This window comes from Haliotis rufescens, unplaced genomic scaffold (genome assembly GCF_023055435.1).
Source record: "Haliotis rufescens isolate VD_foot unplaced genomic scaffold, xgHalRufe1.0.p SCAF_8, whole genome shotgun sequence".
Taxonomy (NCBI): Eukaryota; Metazoa; Mollusca; class Gastropoda; order Lepetellida; family Haliotidae; genus Haliotis; species Haliotis rufescens.
The window spans coordinates 49,847,034-49,854,555 of NW_025964372.1; positions in this window are offsets into that span (position 1 = coordinate 49,847,034).

The window sequence follows — 7,522 nt, forward strand, 5'->3', positions numbered from 1 at the left end:
ATAGAACGTCAGCCCCGGGTTTCCAAAGTATCTGTATGTAAATAAAAGCGACACAATCCTTTCCATAATCATAGAAGTTTCTGCTGAAAGCATGTGCTATGAATCACTATCAAATAGTGATAACATCACGTGTCCGCGAAAAGGTGAGCGTATCCTGTCCATCATGGCACCCGTCACAAACACACCCAAAGGCAAGTCATCTATTCACCTGACAAAACCCTGTAACAAGTCAAAATACAAAACTGTGGCGTAAACAATGTCTATCCTGAAACCGTTCGAGAGAAAAACTAAAGCCTTGAATGTTGCTACCATGATGACGCACGTGTGCACGAGTCGTATGACGCCAAGACTACTGTCGCTGTTAAATAAAACGGAAACTAGTAACGTTATGTTCTGACATACTTCCCTTGCGTCGTGGGTGAGCCCGGGGAATGTGGCAAAAAATTATAGCAGAAGTTATTTTTTCAGTATTTCTTTTCAGAGGGTATGATTTTACATACACCCCACCCCTCATCTCGTGAGATGTGGTGTCAGTGATGCGGGTGTGGTATTCGGTCTACTGCGTGCGAACCTTTTATTTGCGATTACATCTCATGAATCGAATGGCTGTGTGTACAGCGAGTTGTGCAGGTGACAGGTAGATGGAAACAGATAAACATCATCACCAATATGAAACGTTGCGTTAATCATTCGTTCTGACACGTGTGTGTCGAGTGAGTTCCGATTGCATCACCTTTTAGCTATTCGGGACTAACGTTGGACAACCAGTTTATTGTCATCTTTAGGAGAAGTTAGTAGGGTCATCAACATTTGAGACTTTCCTGAATCGAAACAAAAGATAATCGTTCTAAAATTGAGTATCCTCTGATTTCGTCAAACCTCTGATGCGCACGTAAAATCGCTATATCTTTAGCATTTTCCGTAAACTGACCATTGCGATTGAGAGAATGCAGGACAATGTTTCTTGTCAGATAGTAAGTTTTCTTGATGGAATAGAAAGAAAGCAACGTTTTCCCGAGTGAGTGAGTGAGTGAGTGAGTGTGAGTGAGTGAGTGAGTGAGTGAGTGAGTGAGTGAAGAGACAGCTAACATTATGATACATCAGTCAACACAATTTGTGTCATAAGATGCGATTATCATAAACAAAATGACAACATACAAACGAGAGGGGTCAGTCGGAATTTCATTGTCGTATAAAATCGTATAAAACATTGTGTTAAGATTGAAATATGTGAGTGGTTCTCAGCTGAATCTCCACATATACAGGTGACAATGGGTGCGTATATATTCACGACAGGTTGAGAAAGTTACTTTGCTACATACCATGGAAGTCAGAGGTGAACGACCCGTGAACATCCGTAAGATGTCGTAAAACATCTTGTCGAAAGAGGCGTCTTATAGGATCAGGTGGTCAGGCTCGCTGACTTGGTTGATGCATGTCATCGTATCCTAACTGAGTGGATCGATGCTCATGATATCAATCACTGGATTATTTACAGACCGCCGTCATATAGCTGGAATATTGCTGAGTGCGGCATATAACAACAAACAACAAACGGAGGAAGAGCGACAAAAGTTGACACACTCTTGGCACGGGGAGGTATTTGAAGTCGCCCAATAGACAACCATATACAAGATATGCATCAGCTGGCGTTATGGGATCGTTTGACACGCATCAAACGCATGCAGCATGACTTAGCCATACGCTATGAAGAGTTGTCTACCTTAGGCCCTAGACAATCCAAGATTCGCCCCGATACAATCCCATTAAAATCAGATCTTTGTTCTCGCAACCGCTAAACAAAGATCTGAAGACATCCCATTAGGGGTCACGTCAGAACGACCTTTCATCCGACCAATCAGAGCGTCGCTTACCAGATTATGAAAGTGACAGTTGTAATGTGATTTCTAATCACGCAACTTCGAAAACGTTAACACGGGGTATTCCAAACGATAGTTACGGGTTTAACGAGTGAATCCATACAATCTAGACCATCTATTAGCCATGCCAGAATGTTCTTTGGTTCAGGTTTCAAATTTGTAATCGAGAATTTGTCAAAATATGTTTCGAAGCGTAGTCGTCAATTTGAAATTAGTGCCGTAAAGCACGAGAAAGCTACCTTCTGATTGGTCATTTCATTGGTCGGTCAAAGTTCGCGCAAGGTCGGTCTGACGTGACCCGTAATGGGATGTCCTCAGATCTTTGTTTAGCGGTAGCGAGAACTAAAATCTGATTTTAATGAGATTGGCCCCGATAATGTTTCTAGGTTTGTCGGCACCACAACCGTCCTCGTGGGTTTCATCAAAGTGGTGACCGTCTGAGACCTGCATCATTACGGGCTTTCCTCCCACATCAAGCTGACTCGCTTAGGTGAATATTGTTTCAAACGGCGTTAGACCTCCTCAGCATCCCCGTGACGCGACATCGTGTATATCAACGGCTTAATGTCCTGTGATGTACATCAAAAACTGCTATCCATTAGCTGCCAGAGGAACATGTTACTGAGGAAACACCACATTTTTCATAACCAGATTCAGTGTGGTGCAGGACAGAACCTCCTCAAACTCTCAGAAGTCAAGCTTGCGGAACGCGTTCCCCATCCACCTACTCTCCACCGCCAGCGTTGCTTAACTTCAGCTGATGACTACACACAGGACCACGCCCACACGCACGTTACAGTTGTATCATTAACCGAGTCTAGATATTGGGTTGGAAGAGAGACATTTGAGGAACCATATAAATGCCAGCTACATGTAACAGACCCCGGAAGTATTACGGGTAAGAATAGTGAGTGAGTGAGTTGGGTTTAACGCCTCTTTTAACAGTATTCCAGTTATATCGCGGCGTGTCAGCTTAATGTGGGAGGAAAGCCCGAAGTGATGCAGGTCTCAGACGTTTACCACTTCGGTGAAACCCACGAGCACGGGTATGGTGCTGACAAACCTAGAAACATAATCGGGGCGAACCGTGATTCGAACCCACATTGATAGGTTTCTGGCGTGCCAAAGGGACGCAACTCTGCACAGCGAATCGCGACTGGGCCACCCCAAAAGAGGTGACTAGGTGGATTGGGTGGTTAGGCTCAGCGACTTTGGTTGATAGCATGTCCTCCTACTACTACTCCAAGGCCGTAGAACATTGCTCATAGTATCAACCATTGGATTGTCTGGTCCAGACTCGATTATAGGGATGTCACGATAAATCGAAATATCGATATACTGCTATTGGTAAGCACTGTAAGTCAATAAATCGATTGTTAAATCAGTTTCCAATCAATATGTCAGTTAGGAATATCGATAGTTTCGATTATATGTACCATATCAATAAAATACATGCAATGCTGTTCAAATTTGTTCTTCTTTTGATCATGTGTGGTAGTAATTTACACATGGTAAAGTGGAAGTTTATTTTTCTTAAATAATGAGGCTAAAGAAAAAACAAATCAGTCATGTCTCAAACTTTACTTCTTTTCTGTTTGGTTATCACATTCAGAGGAAAGTTCAGTTCCAAGGTTTAATTCAACTCTAAAATACATATAAAATGATACACTGAAAACTATCAATATTTATCGGAAAAGTTGCTTGCAATATCAATAGTTATCGTAATAGTTTCTTTCAATATCAATAGTTATCGCAATAATGATTTCCAGACCAATGGTCACGCTTACTCGATTATTTACAACTCGCGGTGATATAGCTGAAATATCCAATGCAATAAATAACAAACAGACTCGCTTGACCAGGGACAGAGTAGATCGCCATGGTCATCGTTCCATCTTGGGTTCAGGGACCATTGCTCCACCTACGTTATCTTAAGGACCCGTGAAGATCCAGGCTAAATTAGGTCTTCAGCAAACCATGCTTGCCGTAAAAGGCGACTAACGGGATCGGGTGGCCAGACTCGCTGACTTGGTTGATGCATGTCATCGATCCAAATTGCGAGGATCGATGTTCATGATGTCAATCACTGGATTGTCTGGTCCAGACTCGATTATTTCTGAGACCGCCGTCATATCGCTGGAATATTGCTGAGTGCGGCGTTAAACAACAAACCAACCAACCAACGTTATCTTAAGGCGGACGTAGACATCACATATCGTTGCATTCAGACCATAGCCTCTTTCCGCCTTGCGTAATTCCATTGAAGACTGAGATTGAATCAGGTTAAATATTCACAAACAAGTTGACATCAAGGGTTGCAAATGTTAACAATATATGACATGGTCATGCAGGGGGTTACGGGTTTTAAGGCTAAACGGAATGTCATGTTGTGTCTGATTTGTGTTCCCTCTTGAAGTAGCACAAGCAAGCTATTGGTAAATTTAACATATTTCGTTCGGGTGATATCCCGTGGTTTTTAATCTTCAGAAGACCTCGAGCTACTGATATAAGTTCTCATAAAATTTCCTTGATTTTTGTCCACGTTATTCAGCTAGTCACGTCCTACTGTCTCCTGTAGAACAGGAAATACTGTCACGTGTACGACAATAAGACATACTGTCCTCAAGTTGGTTCAACCATTAGGGCTGCAAAGATACAGGAAGGTCACGATACGATACGCATCCAGATATTCTGGTCACGATACGATACGCATCTCGATATGCAATGATAAAATAAGGCTTAAAGCATGTCAAGATTGAACCTTTCATGATTTTGGAACAGTCAAAATTATTTTATAAAAACAAGACTACTGAAGTTGTTAAGCTTCAAAGCGGAACTTTCTCTAACTTTCCTTCAAAACAATTCAAAGTTCAAACACAAGAAAATAATTAATGTACTTCAAAGAATTTTTATGCAATGGTCGAAGAAATTGTATCTGAAATTATTGTTTTATCATGAATAATATATTCCAATATCGTGTTACTTTGGTTGCATCTTTTACTATACATATATATATATATATATATATATATATATATATATATATATATATATATATATATGAACCACCTGGTGACTTTTCGCGCTGTGCGTATTTCGATCGCGAAAACGTTATGTTGACATATATCAGCCAAATTGCCACACATATGACTTCAAACGAGTCAAAGTATGGCATTTTTAATGTATGTATCCATTCTCTAGCAACTAAAGTTCGTTTCAATGAGTCAAAAGCGGTAATCTGACCGTGGTTGCTGTATCTCTTCACACACGATTTCACCTAACTTAATGAAAACAATATTAAATGAAATTTTGAATAAAATTAATAAGATATATTACAAACACAAGTCCAGATATACAATGAACACGTTTTAATAACAAGATAGTTTAACAATGGTATTGAATTGCGTACTTCAGTTCGGATTTGCTGACTGGTATTTCCTGTGTTATGTGCTTGCGGTGATCAGCTGATAATGTTTTTTGTGATGGAGAAAAACATCTGTCAGTGTTAAACCTGAGCTTATTAAAAATGTAAGTACGTTTTTGTGAGCCATGCGTTACCGCGCTATAACCAAGTTAACGGTGTATTGAAAGGAGAGGAAACGCTGTACTTGAGATTTGCCTTCCGTATCGTAGCGTATCGATAAATGGGGCCCACGTTTATCGTATATCGTATCGTAGGTCAAGTATCGCGATGCATCGCAATATCGGTGTACCGTTTTACCCTTATCAACCATTCAGTCTTTTTCAGCATTGTTAAAATTAAGAAACCGCTAGTAATTATCACAACGTTAGTGAAACGTGTGGCAATAAACCTTGGTTCATAAGATGCGTTCCAATAATTTATAGCTTTAACAAACACAGGATTACTGACACACAATTTATTGAGATTCATGATTTCGTGGGGGCACGGGTGGCCCACTCGTCTAAGGCGCCGCGATTCGCTGTGCAGAGTTGCGTCCCTTGGGCACGCCAGAAACCTGCGATTGAGAGTTCGAATCCGGTCGCCCCGAAAATGTTTCTAGGTTTGTCAGCACCATACCCGTGCTCGTGGGTTTCACCGAAGTGGTAAACGTCTGAGACCTGCTTCACTTCGGGCTTTCCTCCCACATTAAGCTGACATGCCGCGATATAACTGGAATACTGTTAAAAACTCACTCATGAATTCGTACCACGGCACATGGCATACATGATAAAGTTGGTGGGAATCTTATGTTACTTTTTGTAACTTCCACAGTGTACAGTGGCACACTACCTGGTTGAGCATCATCCTTAAATCGACACAGTTTCCTACCCAAGTCAAGGGAGCAAAGTACCAGAACATCACTACAGCGTGTTGTTTGTTTGTTTGTTGTTTAACGCCGCACTCAGCAATATTCCAGCTACATGACGGCGGTCTGTAAAATAATCGAGTCTGGACCAGACAATCCAGTGATTGACATCATGAGCCTGATCCACGCAATTGGGATACGATGACATGCATCAACCAAGTCAGCGACCCTGACCACGCGATGCCGTTAGTCGCCTCTTACGACAAGCACAGTCGCCTTTTACGGCAAGCTTGGGTTGCTGCAGACCTGTTCGACCCCGGGTCTTCACGGGTCCACTACAGCGTGTACGGTGGCACTACAGCGTGTACGGTGGCTGAGCATAAACCGGGATTCGAACCAGCTTAGACTGAGCACCAGTCAGTAATAACCCCAGTAGGGATGAAGTCGAGTAGCCATACTAAACTGCTGACCATTCCCAGTGGCAGTGGTTGGCATCCTGACATTAACAATACCTAGCATCCATAACAAGCCAGATGATATCATGTACAAATAATAAATGAAGGGAGGAATAGCCCCTGGAACATTATGGATGACCGTATTCGACGTAATAAGCGCCCAGGGCGCTCTCAAAATTAGAAATAGGGGGCTCTTATAAGAATATTATTGTGGTAAAAAAAACAGAGCTGAAATATAAATTAATTAATTTCGTCTGACAGCCTGAAATGTTTATGTACGTTAGATATATTTTTCCAGAATTTAATTGACCATATTTATGGGTGCATATAACACACGAGGACGTATTTTACGCGAATAAATGAGTCTTGTGTACATCGATCAATCGGAAGCGGTGCTAATTGTGATTGTTCACTAGCCAGTATATTAGCAAATATCGCCGTGGGCGCTTATTACGTCAGTTACGAAACTGAGAAACCCTGTCCCTAGAGACGGTAAAAGGTTGTACACAAATTGTTTGGTAAAAAGACAATATAAGCAGTGAGAGAGTGAGTGAGTGAGTGGGTGGGTTGGTGGGATTGTGTGAGTGAGTGTAATTTTACACTGCTTTTAGCAATATTCCCGCGTAATACCACGGCTGGGGACACACGAAATGGGCATTACACATTGTACCCATGTCGGAAATCGAACCCGGGTCATCGGCTTGACGAGCGAACGCTTTAACCACCAGGCTACCCCATTGCCCCCTTAATCATAGAGGCTACGAGCTGTCAGGAGGTGGTGTTGAGAGAGGAGGTAGAATGTTCTCAGCTCAACAAAATTCCTAACTAGCCGATAACAATATAATTGCAATTGCGCATGATCGGAAACGCCAACTATCAACAAAAGTAACTAAAATGGAGACTGCTTTTCAAACGGAAA